The 19,075-nt window shown below is 47.1% G+C and overlaps 1 protein-coding gene across 1 annotated transcript in view; it reads left to right on the top strand.

The window, feature by feature from the left end:
• The window catches only part of LOC147728286 (uncharacterized), a 1,395,946-nt gene that overhangs the window by 198,062 nt on the left and 1,178,809 nt on the right, over positions 1-19,075 (top strand). The window lies entirely within an intron of this gene.

The following is a 19,075-nucleotide window of genomic DNA, read 5'->3' as shown; positions in this document are numbered from 1 at the left end:
ATGAGGTCCAGGCTAAACTCGCCCAAACCCTTGTGGAGGGCAGAGATGCAGCGCGATATTCCATCCAGTGTGGGCTGGATACCACGGACTCACTGGGCAGGGCGATGGCAACGACGGTGGCGGTTCGACGCCACGCCTGGTTGAGGTCTGCCAACTTTTTGGCTGATGTCCAGGCCACACTTCTGGACATGCCGTTTGATGGCCGTCGCCTCTTTGGCGACAAGGCAGACCATGCGCTTGAGCGTTTTAAGGACTCCAGGGCTACAGCCAAGTCCTTGGGCCTCTCGGCCACACGCCAGCAATCTGGTGCCTTTCGCTCCTTTCGTGGCCAGGGAAGGGGCTCCCCCACATGTGCTGCCAGCCACGCGCCGCAGAATGTTCAACAACGCGGTGGCGGTCGTGGAAACCGTTGTGGCGGCGGTCGGGGACAACGGCGAAGCCAGTCCACACCTCCCTCCGCAGCACCCGCCTCAAAACCTTCCTGAGTTTTCAGCCCAATGTGACGCCTATGGGAGGCAGGGTTCGCCATCACCTCTCCCACTGGCGCACTGTCATGTTGGACAGGTGGGTGTTGCAAATCGTCCGAAGGGGCTACTCCCTCCCCTTCGAGGCGACCCTCCAGCCATGCCACCGCAATTCCACCGCGTGTCGGGGGATCACTTGCAACTTTGCAAGAGGAAGTCACGGCCCTCTTGGCCAAAGGGGCCATCGAGCACGTTCCTGGGCCAGAAGTAGGATGTGGTTGTTACTCCCACTACTTTCTGGTACCCAAGAAGGGCAAAGGGGGCCTACGCCCGATCTTGGACCTGCGGAACGTCAACAGCTTCCTCCGGAAGGAGAAGTTCAAGATGCTGACTTTGGCTCAGGTCTTAGCTGCCCTAGACCCTGGAGACTGGCTGGTAGCGTTGGACTTGCAGGACGCTTATTTTCACATCCCCGTCCTGCCGGGCCACCGGCGTTACCTGCGGTTCACGGTAGGCCACGAGCACTTTCAGTTTACCGTGCTCCCCTTTGGCCTTACCAGCGCCCCACGGGTGTTCACGAAGGTGATGGCGGTGGTCGCAGCTCATCTGCGCAGGTTGGGGGGTGTCAGTCTTCCCCTACCTCGACGACTGGTTGTTGAAGGCCGGCTCGCCCCAGACAGTCGTCAGCCAACTCCAGACTACGGCTGACCTCCTGCACTTGCTGGGGTTCTCCATCAACGTGCCGAAGTCGCACCTGTGTCACTCTCAGAAGCTCCTCTTCATCGGAGCGGTTCTCGACTCGGCGCAGTTTGAGTTTACCCACCCGAGCAGCGGGTTCGGGATATAGAGGCTCTGATTCCAATCTTTCAGCCTTTATCCCGAGTCTGTCAGGTTGACGCTGCGGCTTCTGGGACTGATGGCCTCCTGCATCCTTCTGGTGCATCACGCCTGGTGGCGGATGCGGGCTCTGCAGTGGGACCTGAAGTTTCAGTGGGCCCAGCATCAGGGCAACTTGTCCGATCATGTCTTGATCTCGGAGGGCACTGCGAGACAACTGCAGTGGTGGCTCACGGACCGCGATTGGGTCAGTGGCAGATCCCTCTCCCTACCCGGAGCACGTGGTTGTAACTGACGCGTCCCTCCAGGGCTGGGGAGGCTACATGGGAGAGGCGGAGATCAGAGGCCTCTGGTCTCCGGCGGAGTCCCGGCTCCATATCAACCTTTTGGAGCTGCGGGCGATTCGTCTAGCACTGAAGGCATTCCTCCCCTCTGTCCGGGGGACTGTAGTGCAGGTGTTCACGGACAACTCCACCGCCATGTGGTACTGCAACAAACGGGGCGGGGTGGGGTCGTGGACCCTATGCCAGGAGGCTCTGCGCCTCTGGCAGTGGCTGGAACATCAGGGCGTGACCTTGGTGGTTCAACACCTGGCAGGTTCGCTGAACGCCAGGCTGGACGAACTCAGCCGTCGGTGCATGATGGATTACGAATGGCGTCTGAACTCGGACGTGGCGCAAGGCCTCTTTCAGCAGTGGGGAAAGCCTTGGTTAGATCTATTCGCCACAGATCTTAAATTGCCATTTTAATTTACCTAACCCTCCATACTTCGTTGCGAGATTTGCTTCGCACCGAAGTCGCCGACACCCGAGTTCCTCGCACGGCGCAGCCGATTGAGGCGCTGACACCGTGACTTGAACCACCATAGTCGCCATCTTGCTGGGAGGAAAGGGTTGTGGTCCAGTTGCTGGACGCCTCCCACCCTCCTCTACCATGTATAAAAATACCTTGCCTTCCCGTCCGCGCAGCGGGCGGGCGCAGCGGGCACGCCGGCGTCGCGCCAAAGGCGCGCCAAAGGCAAGCCCCTCTGCGCCCGTCCGCGCCTGAACCGGGCCCAGGGCCGTTACCCCTGGCCCAGACGCCCCAGCTCCCAGTATTCAATACTCGAACACTACGCTGCACAATTTGCGCCCAGTCGACTATAGTTACTGTTTAAAGCTTGATCCTGTATTCGGCCCCGGACTACCCACGCACTCCTGTCCCCATTGTAAGGCCTCTATTCCTTTGGCAAATAAAACAACCTTTTCTGACCACAAGAATACCCCAAAGAGCACCTTGATAGCACTTACCAATGTTCGCTCACTTGGTAAACATAGACAAGACATAGCAGACCTGATAGAGGACTGGAAATTAGACATATTGTTCATGACTGAGGCATGGATGGATAGCACATCTGACCCAGACCTAGTCATTGCGGTCCCAAGAGGCTTCACGGTTTACAGACAGGATAGACAGCGCAAAAAAGGGGGCGGGCTTGCCATCATCGCTCGCGACACACTTAAGGTTAGGACCTCCGCTATTCCCTCATCCTCTTGTGAAGCCATGCAATTTGCCATTAAATTATCCCCTTCTAATAATTTTAGAGGAATACTCGTATACAGACCACCGGGACCACTGTCAGAATTCCTCACCGACTTAGGCACAATCCTGGAATCCCTTGCACTCGAAGAATCATTAACGGTACTGGGTTACCTTAATTTCCATTTAGAGAAATCAGACGACAGGGATACGTCCTCCCTTCTCTCGGACATGAATACCCTTGGTCTCCCTCAATTGGTCAATTCTCCCACCCACGACGGCGGCCACATTTTGGATGGCATTTTCTCCAATCTGGAGGATATTCATATAACTCACATCCTCCCACTCACATGGTCGGACCACCATGCCATTCTGGGCACAATCACCATCTATGAAACACCAACGGCCGAAGTACCTACCACCAGACGCCAACCTTTCAAGGCTTGGAACGACATAGATAGCTCAAGCCTAAAAACCTTACTTGATAATTCCCAGCCTATACTTTCCACTGACCCCAACACTGCCACCAAGCAAATTCAGGATTGGCTGGGTAGCGCCACAAACTCACTGGTACCCCTTAAACATGTGACTAGAAATATATCGGCTCCCTCTGCTCCTTGGTTTACTGAAGATCTAAGGACCCTGAAACAATTTTGTAGCAATAGGGAGAGGCACTGGCGGAAGTCTTATAGTGAAGAAAACAAAATCCGCTCTAAGGAGACGCTCGCCAAATATAAATCCATGATCACTGAGGCTAAGAGGAAGTACTTTAGCGAACGGATAGAGCAAGCTAAGAATTCCTCCAAACAACTTTGACACCACCAAGCAGCTAGCAGGGTACTCCCCTGATCTAAACCCGCCTCCCTCTCAATCCCTTTGCAATGCATTGGCCACTTTTTTCTTCACAAAAGTCAACAACATATATTCAGCCTTCTCGGTTAACACCAATATCCCCATAAATACCATCAACCTCACACATCCTGCTGCCTCATTTACACAGTTCAAAGACATCACTGAGGCTCAAACAGCGGATATCATCACCACTATCAAAACTGGCTCTGCACTAGACCCATGCCCCTTTAAAATTCTCCCACCAATCATGGACAGCTAAAAACCTACTGGCATCCTTTTTGTCTGGTAGAACTCAGGCCGTCACACTGGGAACGTTCCAATCAACTAACCGGTCTCTGCCATGTGGGGTTCCACGAGGCTCATCCCTGAGTCCGACACTCTTTAACATCTATGTGTCGGACCTTGCCAACATCATTCGAGCACATGGGATGAGCTTAACCTCTTATGCGGATGACACAGTTAGTCCTGGCCATCAAAAATAACGGCGACAAAGTGGCCGAGAGTTTTAAAGGAGGAATGTTGGCAATTGATGATTGGATGGCCTCCAATTGTCTAAAACTCAAATCCGAGAAGACGGAGGTTGTCATATTTGGACAACTTACCCCAAGCTGGTCCCCCGCTTGGTGGCCCGCTGCTTTCGGAACCCCGCCTAAACCTGCCCTCAAGGTAAAGTAAGGAATCTGGGAGTTGTTTTTGACGACCACCTCAATTTCGTCTCCCATGCCAACCAAACAGCCTCCTCAGCCTTTCATAAATTACGCTTAATAAAGAAAATCATTCCCTTCCTTCCCGAAAGTGCCGGTAAAACCTTGGTGACCTCCCTAGTGTTGTCCACATTGGACTATTGCAATGGTCTTTTTGCTAATGCTCAGGTTAGGGCAATCAATAAAATGCAGACTATACAAAACTCAGCAGCAAGACTCCTCGCCAGAATTCCTAAATACAAGTCTGCGACTGATACAATCAGAAACTTTCATTGGCTCCCAATCAGAAGCCGGATTAAGTTCAAAACGCTCTGTATTGTATACAAGGCACTGCATAAACAAGGACCCCTGTTTCTCAAAGAACAACTGATCCCCTACTGCCCACCCAGATCACTCCGATCCACCACTCTCAACGATCTAGTGGTCCCTCGCACCAAAACAGTTTCCTGGGGAGACCGTAGGTTCTTGGTCTCGGCACCTAAATTGTGGAATACCTTAGCCCAATCAATTAGGACCAGTCCCTCTCTTTGGTCCTTCCGCAAACAGCTAAAAACCTGGCTGTTTCACCAGTAATACCTGAATACACACTTTGCAGCGGGAGAATTGTTTGCAGATGTTGCAGCGCCGAGACGCCCACGGGCATTTGTTCGCCCTTAATTAAATGTCATAAATAAATAAACGCGCAATGTCATCAGTTCTGCGCGTTGGAATTTCCAAGGCGGCACTCGCTCGGAGACGCTTTTCGCCGCGAGTGGAGTTGTGGTCTATTGTACTCCGTTCCTCCTATACCACTTCTGCCCAGAGTGCTGAAGATCAGGCGAGACCGGGCCCAGGTTATCCTTGTGGCTCCGGACTGGGCACGAAGATACTGGTATCCCGAGCTACTCAGCATGTCAGTCGATCCCCCGATTCGTCTGCCTCTTCGGGAGGACCTTCTGTCGCAGCAGCAGGGGACGGTTCTGCACCCGAACCTGTCCAGTCTCCACCTACAAGCTTGGAGATTGAGCGGCTGCAGTTGAGGCCATTTGACTTGCCTCCCGAAGTCTGTAATATCATTCTGGCAGCCAGGCGTCGCTCCACAAAGTCGGTATACGCCTGCAGGTGGAACAGATTTGTGACATGGTGCACAGCAAAGGCTGTGGACCCACTCTCTGCACCCCTTTCAGAGGTTCTCCTCTTTCTTCTTTCTCTTGCCTAGCAGGGCTCTGCTCTGGGCACTCTCAAGGGGTACCTTTCTGCTCTTTCCGCCTTCCTACGGCTACCTGATCAGCCTTCCTTATTCAAGTCTCCCATTGTAAATAGGTTTTTGAAGGGCATCACACACATGTTCCCTCCTGTTCCCTTTGTGAGGCCCCAGTGGGACTTGAATCTTGTGCTTACTTACCTAATGTGTGCTCCCTTTGAGCCGCTCCATAACTGTCCTCTCTGTCTTCTTACTCTGAAGACTGCTTTCCTGGTTGCCATCACCTCTGCCAGGAGAGTGAGTGAGCTCAAGGCTCTTTCTTCTACACCTCCTTTCCTCTCTGTTCATCCGGACAAGGTTGTGTTGCGAACAAGACCTTCCTTCTTGCCCAAGGTTGTCACGGCCTTCCACATCGGGCAGTCCATTACTCTGCCCACCTTCTTTCCGCCTCCGCATCCCTCGAAGGAGGAAGAGCGGCTCCACCGTCTGGACCCAAAATGTGCGCTCTCTTACTATCTAGATCGCACACGCCAGTTCCGGGTGGATGACCAACTCTTCGTTGGTTACGTGGGCGCTAAGAAGGGAAATGCGGTGCACAAGAGGACCATCTCGCGGTGGATCATCTTATGTATCCAGGCATGTTACTCAATGGCCAAAAAGGAGCCCCCTGCTGTATTGCGGGCTCATTCTACTCGGGCCACAGCAACTACAACTGCTCTGGGCCGAGGAGTGCCCTTGCAGGACATTTGCCAGGCAGCTACGTGGGCCTCGCTGCACACGTTTGCAAGACACTACTGCCTGGACAGCCAAGTCCGGAGGGATGGCTTCTTTGGCCGTTCCGTCATCCAGGACTTTCTGGTGTGATTATTGGTTCGCAGACCCACCACCAGGGTTGATATTGGTGGGGTATCTATTCTAATTCAACTAGAAAAGGTAGTAGTGTCCAAAATGGAAAAGTCTGCAACTTTCATTAGGAAATATTTTATAATACATGCAAGTAGATACGCGTTATAAATAGACACTGTTGAATTATAAATTTATGTACAATGGATGCTCCAGAAACTCAAGGCACCTACTACCTCAAGGTGCTATATCGGTGCACAAAGATGTACAATCGGAAATGATGCAATGGGGAGATGAGGTTCTAATTACAGCACACCAGATAATTAGGATTCTTTGTCTTTGTTTGGTATTGCACGAATGAAAACTCTGGTTATGGTTATGGTTACAAACGCGGGGTATCTATTCTAAGGTAAGGAATCTATCACTAATGTGTCTCTTTCAGATGCACAAGTTACTACTTGTGTAACGATATATCTGTAAGAGACATTAGTTAGTGATAGATTCCTTACTAACCCACCCATCCTCCCTGTTCTCCAAACCGATATCTATGGTTAAGGTCATCCCCTTTCAGGGCCCTAGTTTATTGGCACCAGTGTTGGTTCTATCATGGCTCTGCGTATCTGGCGCGGAAAAGCTGTGTATCAGAACTGACGTCAGCGCGCATGGGCGGCGTCTAAGTACTCCGACGACGTCATTCCGGCGCTAACGACGCAGACGGACGCGGAGCTGCCGACGACGCCTACCGAATCGCAGGGGTATTGCTACGCAAAAATTTCCGGATCCAGTCTGACGCCTGGGGATATTCTATGGTAAGGAATCTATCACTAACTAATGTCTCTTACAGATATATCGTTACACAAGTAGTAACTTGTGCTTCAAACCCATTCCACTAGGGCGATTTCTACCTCCATGGCACTCTTTCCAGGTGTGCCTATCACAGACATTTGCAGAGCGGCAACATGGAAGACGCCGCATACATTTACCAAGCATTACTGCTTGGATACAGAACTCATGAAGGATGCTGCAGTGGTGCTGTGTCATCTATTTCAATAGAGGGTGAGCCTTTTTTTCATCCCACCATCCTTGCTTTTATACGCACATTTCTTTGTGTTCATTAATGGTTGCTATGATTGCAGTTTGGTATGTTCTTATCTGGTGAATTTGTATATGCTGTACCATCCGAAATGTGCTTGTCATTGCTTACTACTCTGATTCAGGCATGTGAATCTATGAAAGATACCCTAATACTGGATAAGAAATGCGTTACTTACCTGTAACTGCAGTTATCCAGTATTGGTATCTTTTATAGATTCACATGCAACACACCCACCTCCCCTGGAAGGGCTCGCCTAGTTCTCTGTGATACACCGACTCAGCACTGTGCTTACGAAAATCTGAGGGACTAGAGCTTCTTCCAGGAAGGTTCCAGAGGGTGTGGATACCTGATTGGCTCTTCTCTAGAGCTTGGTCCTTTTTACAAAAGGAGATGGATATGTTACTAATGTAAGGCCCTTGGCCTATTACTCTATATGTCTAATGAGACATTACTTTATTTATGTACCGGGGACTCCCATCCCGACGACGGTGAATGATTCAGGCATGTGAATCTACGAAAGATACCAATACTGGATATCTGCAGTTACAGGGAAGTAACGCATTTCTTACTTTTTCTTTTGTAAGAAGGCACGTCTCTTGTCAACTACACATACACTAGGGGAATGTTTTCCCAAGTCTAGAATAGCATTCTTAAACACATCATAATCCAACGCTTTCAGTTTTTTGCATTTGGTTGTAAGACCAAGAGTGCATGAGAATTATTTTTACTCCTTTCAGGAGATGAGACACTACCAATGGTTGTGTGTGAGCTTTTTTTTTAAGGTAGTGATATAATAAAAAAAATACTCCTTCCACTCTACCCATTTAATCCATGCCTCCTCTGGATTTGGGAGGAATTCTTTAGGCCTGTTAGAGGTTATACCAAAATTAAAACCATTAGACCTGCTTGTACCCATGGTAGAAATGAAGTGGAGGGATTATCTTGGGTACACAGTTAAAACGTACGTATAACTGTATGGGGCCATGAGTTGACCAAATTAGCCACAAGAACCCCCCCCCCCTCCCCTCCCTCTCCCCCTCTCAAAAATTCATACTTCTTTACACGGAAACGCTCCTGCTAGAGTAATTGCAGAAGATACAACAACAAAAATGGCGGCACATAGGGTCACGTAGCGCGACCTCTTACGTTGGCGAAAGCTGTTGCGGTATCAGAAATGTAAAGATTAAATAGTATTACGACTAAGACATCCCAATTTGAGTCCACTGTTAATATATATTTTGGTTGACAGACCTGTGTTGTCACCAAGCTTCACTTGCAGCCTAATATGTCTGAGTGGCTTTAGCAATTTCTGATGTTCCCACAGGAGCTCAGCATCAACCAAAGACTGTTGTCTATACTGTCAAAGGCAGCCCTAAAATCTGAAAACTGGCATAAATGTCTGATAATCCTGGTGTAACTTTGACTAACATTAATGATTGCAATTTTTTTATCGTCTACTGTATGTACAGTGACTGACTATAATGACTATAATGCAATTGTAACACAGCGATGGAACATCTGCATTGTTTTGAGAGTTCCTTCTCTGCCAAATCTAAATAATGCAATTTCACAAATAAAGCGTTAAGTTAGCAAGCAGGCCCGAAGTATGACCAATTGTACTCATTTACTGGAGTCAATAGAAACAATGGCCCAAATCTGGTTGAGTAGAAAAACTTGTATGGGTTTTGGTAATTCTTTGGGTGAACACTATTAGAAAGATTTTCCAACTCGGGTGGAACAACTTGAAGGGCTTCTTGGCTAGTCCGGTAGTGTCATGGAAAGTATGTATCCATTCACATCGATTTAGAATCCTCTGCATTAGATGAAGTGGAGGATACTGCTTCCACAGCAGTGAGACTAAGTATAATGATCAACTCAAAGTCCTGGAGGGATATCTGTCTTCTAGTAGTAGTCTGACAGACAACATTTTCATTGTAAATTACCAAATGGATAGCTAACTTCTTGCACCATATGTGGGTTTTAGGAGTCACACCATAAGGTTTAAGTAGCCAGTCAGTTTTATCAATTCTACTTCATGTGCTTCTTTCTTTGAGGTATGCATTTCGGCCAACTGACTCCAAACCTTGAACAACAAGTTGCTCTCATTATGAATTGTAGTGAACACTTGTCCTTTTCATCTGTTAGTAAATTTGACAGCTCGCAGTCTATTGTAATGCAAGCCACTACACTGACCTTCTTGGAGCTTTTTACAAACAATCTTCCAAGTTACTCCTTTGCGGTGACTTCGTTTTGCCCCACACACCATAGTTCAAATGTAAATGTACAGCAATTTATATAGCGCAAATCACTGAGCGGTTTCTAAGCGCTTGCTTAGGGAACCCGTCCTGGTATTCCCCTGTGAGAACCCCGGCAGGGTATCCGCAAGGTGAAAGCCAGGCATCCCGCCGCGAGGGGCCGTTGTGGAGATTGAGCAAGCTATTGCCCAGAGTCGCAGTGTGTGAACCCGTGAATCGAGTAGGCACCGGAGCGAGAATTGTCGAGTCCATGGACATTTTAGGACTCAAGACCCTGCCGAGCCGGGAATTGAACCCTGGTCCCAGGCTGACCTCTGCTTCCAGGTCTGCCTCCTCTAACCAGTGAGCCACACTTCTCCACAGCTGCATTTCTGTGTAGAATTTGATTTGTGAACATAAAGAATATAACCTTTATTTTTAAGTGATTGAGCAAGATCTCAAGCAATCTGGACGTTTACTTGCCAACTTAAAAAACCTCCATCCCAAATGACAGTCTGAATGAATGTACAAAACACTAGTGTATATCTAATGTGAAAAAATGTGTATAAGCGAGAGGACCCCTCACGGGCGAACCACCATCGAGATATCTGATAGGAACTCACCAGATAAGCCCTGTTCTCATCATTGGCGATCATCGAGCCCAGAAATTAATGTGTCCAAAAGAAAATAGTGCAGGGAAAAAGTGGAAAAATGAAAAATTCTCAAAATGTGTAGTTAAAATGCATAGGTATGCACGTTACTGTCACTTAATTCTTTAACTTCGTGCAACCTATCAAGTTAAAAAGCGAGGCTGCTGCTAAGCATGCATACCATGGTATTCGTATGCATGCTTAGCAGCCAGCCTCGCATTCATTTCTGGGCTTGATGACCGCCAATGATGAGAACGGGGCTTATCTTGTGAGTGGAGGTTTTTTAAGTTGGCAAGTAAACTTGATACTCTCTACCCCAATTGCATATAAGAAAGGGGAGATAATTGCAAAATTGCAATACGCTGTACACGTTTGAATTTACGTTGAATTGCCTAAAAGGACCTGGTCATTGTTGTATTGATGCAGTTTGAACTCTGTCATGACCAGGAAGACTCCATGGCGTTACTGCTTAGGTAATATTGAAATATAGAATACTTTGCTGAATCATAAAATTAACTTTACTCGTGACAAACAGGAATGTGGCTGTTACCTAAAGATGAGAGGTGCAGAAAGACTGTGCACAATATTCCCATGAGCAATTTACGCCTCACCCCAAACATTTTCAACCCCCCATGTGAGATGAGTTCATATTTGTGCCTTAGAATGAGACAACCGCGTACTCTGAAAATACAGTTGGACATGCAATGTTGTTTGCTGCACAATTTCCTCAAGAAACACTTCCTCCACAAAATGCTGGAAGTGATCAATGGACAGTATACGCTTTCTACTCTGCGTCTCCAGTGACGATGAAATACAAGCTGGAATCTGTGAGGGGTTGCAAAGTGAGTGCTCTTGTGCTCTCTGGATTATGCTGCACTCACATTGTTTTTCAGATGCACAGGTTGCACTTGTAAACTGATTTCTGATTGAAACTTCTAATTCCAGATTCCTCACCTTTTAGAATATCCGCTGGTAACAGATTGGATCCAGGCTTTTTTCTTCTTGCTCCTGTGGCCATTGCTTTTTGTGTGGCTCCGTGTTAACTCTGTACTGTCTTGGAAAAGACACAGCAGTGTTGCATATAAGCATTAGCCTGCACTTTGACATCAATTCATTTCTTTCCATGCCTTCTTACGTGGTTTTGTAGCTCTAGCCCAACATTTTTAGTCTTACAACATGTTCTCAGTGTGCTAGTGAATGATATCCACACGAAAAAGGGCAGGGTTCAAGCACTGCTAAGATTGCAAGAAGCAGAAGCAAGCAACTGCACAAAAAGTCTCTGGTGTTCAGGCTTCCGCCCTGTTCATGTGGCCCTTCCTGTGAGAGGTTTACTTCATGCTCTTACCTCCAAGCATAGGAAAAGTGGGATGGGTGGGCAGCAAGTGGGGTGGGGAAGAGGGTGGGAAGTCACTGAATTGCAGAGTAGAGGAACTAAGTAGTTGATGTTGGGTTGATCTCTAGTGGCCTCTTAACCCCAGTGTGATGTAGGGCTTCAGTCGGTGGGGAAAGCCCTTATTAAATCTGTTTTCTACTGTCAAATGCACAATATCAGCAATTTTTCATGCTAGTCTCTTCTAAGGCATTCTTTAGGTTTAGGCATGGTGAAAGGTTTATTTTGCCAGGTCGAAATGGTAGTTTAAAACTGCACTCAGGGCTGAGGAGCTACGCTGGCAAACAAGATGGCTGCTTAGGCTCCCGGCTCCGCCGACCTCCGTATCCCGCCACAAGATCCTGTACATTATCCTGATTTTACGCCCAGCCCCTGTGTGAATGAACTGTTCCACACTCCGATGGTGAAATCCGGAAACTTTTATCGGCTGGTTTGACGAAGCTGCATCGAGTTGAGGATTGTGGCCTACTCCAGCGGTGAAACCCGGGCCTCGAGTATTTGCGAAGCCAGGCTGCAGTGCAACAACATCGGCAGGGAGATCCAGGCAGGGTCCGGTCAATCGTAGTGGAGGCTTCTTTTACGCCCGAATTTGGCGGCAATTGTTTCCTTTGCTCAGCATTGATGGAGGAGTGACTTTGCTTGCTGCTGACTGTGGTTGGGGGTCCCCGTCCCGCAGACCCGGTGTTGGTCCCTGCCGGGGTTCGGTGGGTCGGGCCCCGGCCTGCGGCGTTAAGCCGGGTGACCACGGCTACAGATAACGATTGGTCACCCTCCACATCCGCCCTTTCGTGATCCTGTTTGTCCCCCCCCCCCCCCCCCCCCCCCGGAGATGCCAGATTCACCGGGGGAGGTGATTGTGATTGGTATCGGGCGTGAGACTATGGATCAAACGGTGCCTGAGCCATCGCTGAGGTCAATATTGGTAGAGATTTGGGCGTTTCATTCACAAGCGGATGTCTTATTGAACAAATTGGATGCAAGCCTATCTGAGATGCTGCTTGTGGTACCGGGCCCTGCCCCACTGTTGGAACAGCATCCTGCAGCCATTCAAGCCGCAGCCATTTTGACTCCGTGCGAGGAAGCGAGTATTGAAACCATCGGATGGTGCCCTGGAAGACGGTGTTCCCGAGGTCGTTAGTGTACCACCGAACCTTCCATCACTATTGACTTTGGAGGTATCGAAAGGCGTTCCCTCCCTTCCCCCCCCCCCCCCCCCCCCCCAAGGAGACTTGTGGTTTTGACTCTTTCATCTTGTGTTAGTCTTCTCCCTTCTTGGTGGCTTTATGACTCTTGGGCAAGATACATCGGGACTGTCCATCTAGGAGAAAGACTTTCTGCGTCTGAAGTTCTCGTTGACTTATTATCTACGAGTTGTAACGGATTGATTCTCGATGACTTCTTTCTCCTCTATGACTCCTTTGTGTGCTTTTGGGTCTCGCTGGGAGGGGGGTTCGTGTGCTGGTTCGGAAGGGTCAAGGTTAGATCAATCAGATCGGGACGGTTTGGAGTGGCGATTATGGATGTTCGACCTGAAATTGTTTGATTTAAGAGGCTGGGCGGTGTATCACGGTGCCCACTACTTTCTATAAGGGTCGTTACACATTGGTCTTTTTGCGACAGGGGGTATCTGTTTCTGGCGGGGGGACTGAAGGGGCTGGGAGCCCATACGGATATGCCCTCCTCCATTCTTTCCTACTTTTAGGGTTTTAGTTATTTGGGGCGACAGGCACGCTGCTAGTGGGGTTAGGCTGTAGCCATCTGCAGGGGTGCAGGGTGGGGGGTTGGAGGGGTTTTTGTTTTGCCTTTATTCATTTCTATGGCCTTTTTCTTCCTTCCTTTTCTCTCCTTTAGGATCAGTATAGCTTGCGAATTATTCTGATTTTTACTGTGTTCTGGAGTTTAGTGCCCATGCTTCTTAAGTTCTCCTGATTCCCGGGTGGGCAGGCCCTGAGAACTGGCGCTTACGAAAATGTATATTGTATTGTTGTTTACTCCGATTTATATGCTTGACGCCAGAGTTCCAATTATAGCTGTTCCTATGTGTATATCCTGTTTCTTGGCCTATCCCCCGTATTCTTTTCTTTGATTGTATGGCACCTGATCCGTTTATTTAGATAATATAAAATAAAACCTCTGTCACATCCTGGGACTTAGTTGTGCTTTTTAATACAAGTTCTATCCTGAATCGCTGCCTTACCTCAGGGTTGCCGGCTGATGAGCTGTATCGTACCGTGATATAGTGGGTCCTAATCTTGTTTAGCGGCCGGCCCCTGCGGTTGTAGGCCCATGCTTGTATTTTGATTGAATGCTGCAATAAAGGTTTTAAAAAAATTAAAAAAAAAAAACTGCACTCAGGCTGCAATGACAGGCCTGAGCCCTGTTTTGATGGGCTACTTGTGTGGATGCCACAATAGTTGGTGCAGAACCACTAGTAGTATTTAATTTACATTCCCTGAGTACATGTAGTACCACTTTACTAGGGACTTAAAAATACATTTTAAATGTGCCACTTGGGTGTAAGCTGATACCATATGTTAGCACTTTACCACTGGTTACCAGTGGTAAAGTACACAGAGCGCCAAGCCCAACAAAATCGAATTTCAATAAGCTTGAGGTGAGAAAGCAAAAATTTGGAGAAATGTCACACAAGTCTGTCTGGTCTAATGTGCACAGTTAAAATCATTACAAAAATAAGTCATTACAAATCCACTACATTTTAAAGGAGGATTAGACCATATAAAATTAGGAAAACTAAAAACTAACAGAGAATTAATTCATAGGGATTACAGGGAGACTAAACTGAAAAGATTCAGCATGTGCAAGAACGGCACACAAATACATTTAAAGGCACATGCCGAAGGCAGTCGGTAGATGTGCTGTGAAACATACTGCACATATTCTAAAGGCCAATAGCTTTTGTTGCTTTAGCTTCACATCTAAAATTCTTAGGGTTGCTCCAATGCCGCCTCCTGGATTTTTCTATGTTACTGAGCCTAATTACTATAGGGGGCTCTGTAGATTTCACCCCAAATGTTCTAACACGTATGGCTTTCTTCAGTGCGGTTGTTGCACAGTTTATACATTTCAGAAATCTAGCGATCAGTTGGCAAGAGCCTCCCTTCAGAGAGGTTTTGATTGCTTTAGTGCAGGTCAGTTTATTTAGGTGGCGAAACATTGGGAGTAACCAGTATCTGTTTCACTATGTTTCCAGTAAGTAATTACCACGTGAGTTAGTGACACCCAAGCCATTCTACACAGGCAACATTTTTTAAAACTTTTTATTAAACATCGCTCAGCATACAGTGAATACAGTACTTTAAGCAGTCATTTAGTATACATTTTGATCAGAGCAGACCGCATCATAAATATGACATGGTTCTACATTTGAAATGGAGCCTTTATAGCTTTTAACATTTTAAAGTCCACAGCAGGTAACAGACCAAAAGTGTAGCAAACCTTTTCCTGCTTCTTAAGGCTGCCCCTGATTTGATTGACTTCTTGCTCCACCTGCTGGCACTAGTCTAAATCCGACTCCCAGTCTTCAACTCGGGGAGGTGGATTCGCTGTGCCCGAAGCCTGTTCAATGTTTTGTTCAGCCACTACAACCACCAGTCAAATCTTCTGATATTTTGGTCATGACTCCTCCCCTGTTATAGGTAAGAGGAGGCACTTCTAAATAAAAAAAAAAAATGCACTTCACGTCTAGGAAAACTTCGAGAACAAGGACCTGAGCCAGTTTTCAGTACAACCGTCTCCCAATATATGTATTTTCAGGCATCCCCAAAGTAAAAATGTGCATTCCTGTTCACAACCCTGCAGGCAGAGTGCAAAGTCTTCCCCACTCCCCTCCTATCTTCTGATGGCCCACTCTAGAGTAGAACGATCTATGCAGGATTCTCAATTGCACCAATCTAAAATTTGAATGAATCACTACCTCTCGTGGGCTTTGTCGGGTCTATGTCCAGTTGTCCTCTTCGAAGGCTCCAGGGTCTCCTTGCCGGGACTTTTAGTGTGACCATCGGGTCAGGGGAGTTATTAACAATTTGTTTGTAAACCGTACAAATATTCGCATCATGCAGGGGGTCCGGTCCGTGAGTAGGCGCCTCTTCCAGCAGTTTTCCCCCTCCACTAAATGTCTCCAAAGGGCACCCCCAACCTTTATCTATCTGTTGTGCTCAGTCTCTGCCAATTTATACTCTTGATGCAGACCCTCCAGCATTACTAGTGCATGCCCCTCCAGACGTCTCCCAGTCGCTCTATGCCAATCAGGGCCCACTTTGAAAAGCCTTTCAATTTACCCACTTCCTTCAAGAGGTTGCTGTCCCAGAGTGGGGTTTGATCTATGACCTTATCCCCCCCTCCTAAATAGTTTGTAGCTTCTGTGCACACTCGCCACCTTCTGCATATGCATCGGTAAATCCTGCTCCAGATTCCATAGACCGAGAACTGCCAAGTGTCCCCTGTGACCCATAGCCTCTCGATCAACCCAGCATGCTGGTTCATTGTGATCAGCGAACACCCAGTCGTTGACTACCACCAGTTTTGTGGCCCAAAAGTATTTAAGTATGTCCAGACTGACAGTCCTCCATCATATACCTCCCTTTGGAGGATACACAGCGCAGTGCGAGAGCTTCTTCCATTCCATAACAATACTCTGACCTCGTGGTCAATTTTCGTACGAAATCTGGGGTAAATCTTAATGGGTGTGTTTTGTAGTACATATAGGTGGTGTGGGATGGTCATCATTTTGTATAGAGCATTTCTGCCAATCACCGAGAACAGTAAATTCCTCCAATGTTCTACGCCCCTATGGAGTCTATTAAGTTGTGGGAAAAGGTTCACGCGCAGGAATTCATTAGGGTCACAAGTGAAATAGACTCCGAGCAATCAGGAACCATCCAGCAGCGGAATGCAGCAGGAGGGAAGTCACGGAGCGTCTCCTACCAGGGGGAAGATTAGGTGCTTACTCCAATTAATGCGATACCAGAGTGGTCCTCCACAGTCCATGTTGATGATCAGTACTTCCACTAAGTCGGCTGGTGGTTAAAAGTGATACAGGCCAAATTTTAGCTGTACCGATTATCTTTTTGCAGTGATTGCCTTAAATTTCTAAACATTTGGGAAGATCGTAGAAATTTCCTGCCAGTTTTGCATGATCCTTCCTTCTAAGTTTGCATAGATTTTGATAAGCAGGTCTCGAAGCTGCTGGAAGAGCAAATGTTAATAGGGATACTGCTTTGTCACAGTTGTTGTGCTTCTACATTTTGAATTATTTCTTCCAAATATTTTTTTCTGTTGTACTTGTCCATTTTAATGCTTTTTCATAGTAGTCTTAAGGTGTCTTCATTGGGTGCTTTTACCTTCATGCCGAACACTGTGAATCTTTCATACTGTATAAGGTCTTCCCTTGTTAAATTCAAGGCAAATTTGAGCTGTAGCTTGTCACTGTTTGTTTGACAAAAGCAATATACCACTATGTCCGACGGACCCTTGTGGTTTTAGGAATATTTAGAGTTTGTAGGTTTGGCAACACAGGATCCCAGAGCCAACAACTTAGCTGCACCTTGCAATGTTATTTTTTTTTTGTACCGACTATACAGCAATTTATATGGTTAAACATAAAGAATAAAAATTTGGTATGAAGGAAATTTGTGTATCTTTGAAATGTAAACAAGTGCCTGAGTTTTGGAACAATTTGTTTTTGACCCCCTCTGAATTTTGGTTACCCATTCAAGAGCATGCTGTAAAATGTTGTCTTTGCTGCGCTCTGTCTTACATTTGGAAGCCACAAATAAATAGAAATCCAGTTGGTAATAACCAATGTTCTACTATTCTGTGCTACCACACTTCCATGAGAACAGTACCTCACTTGTGTGGCTAGTCCTAGCTCCTGCAAAACAACTCCCCTGAACACGGCTTGGAAATGTCACATTTTCCCCATCAAAATCAAAAAATGTTTTGCAGTGTGGGTAGCTGCGGATTTTAGGTCCTAGCTCAGCTGCCATCTAGCAAAACCTACTGTACCCAGACATTTCTGAAAGCTAGACACCTTATTGGTCCAGGATAATGTGACCTGTGTGGTCCTCATGAGATTTGCGTACCCAAAAGCCCTTGTAAACCTCAAACTAAGACTAAAACGCATTTTCCAGGAGGGGAAACCTCCAGTATCTGCGGGGACCCACACATTTCCTACCACTCAGTGTTCCCACATGGTAGCCCACTTGTGTGCAGGGGCAAGTACCTGGTGCAAGAAAGGGCCAACAAATAAACATATGCTTCCACCCACGAAACCTACAAAACCCAGACATTTATGGAAACTAGACACACGTGAGAATCCAGAGTTCTTGTGACTTGAGTGGATCTCTAAAGGATTTCTTACCCCTAATGCCTTGCAAATCCCATACTTAACCTAAAATCATGGATTTTCCTTGACTGTTTTACCAAAACGTGTGGAAATTCAGAGATCCACAAAAGTTCTATCACCTATTGTTTCCCGATTTGTCTCAGCAAAAACACTTCCCCCACTTTGGTTGCTGCTACTAGTGGCTGCTACAGTAACAGTTCCCACCCACCCCCAAAAAAATAAAAGTAAAGGAGATATTGACCTGATGCAATACCCATTACATCCTCAATCCCCGTAGCGGTTAGCCAAGACTAACTTGAACCAACACACCTGAAGAAAGGGGAGACAGGGCAACAAAACAAGGTAAGAGGGAAAATGAACACTGAGCCCTCAAGTAGAATGCAGTTAGTGGTTGCATACAGCATCGAAGAGTAAGACCAATTAGGTCTTTGGAAAAGTATTCACAAACTCTATAGCAGTTGTCTAGGTATGACTCACCCTGCCTTTGTTAATACTGGGACTAGAATTGGATTATTAAGTTCCATAGGGAAACCCCACAGGAGGAAGGAAACCGGATACTGAGCGATAGCAGACTGAGGAAAGGGAACCAAAGGAAGGACAAAAAATAAAGCTGCTCAACACTGAAAGAATGGGTACAAAAGAGTGATAATGTTACAAGACCAGAATTCAGTGCTGCCCTTAAATATCCATGCTGCATAAAAAACTTCATAAATGAAAGCTTAAGATAAAGTGTTTCCACACAAGAGCCATTGTAAAACATTTAATTCGTTTGTGGCGGTAGGAAAGCCCTCTTTCTAGCTTTAAAGATGACCACTACATGTGTAAAGCAGCATCCTTCAAGAGTGTTTCAAGATGCAGGCAGCATGCCTCCCCCAACCACCAGGCTGCCAGGAACTCCAACTCCCCGCACCAATGTATGACCATTTGCTTTAGGACACCA

This window comes from Lissotriton vulgaris, chromosome 3_1 (assembly GCF_964263255.1).
Source record: "Lissotriton vulgaris chromosome 3_1, aLisVul1.2, whole genome shotgun sequence".
Lineage (NCBI taxonomy): Eukaryota > Metazoa > Chordata > Amphibia > Caudata > Salamandridae > Lissotriton > Lissotriton vulgaris.
The sequence above is the reverse complement of the archived record's forward strand: the minus strand, read 5'-3'. Positions and strand labels throughout refer to the sequence as shown.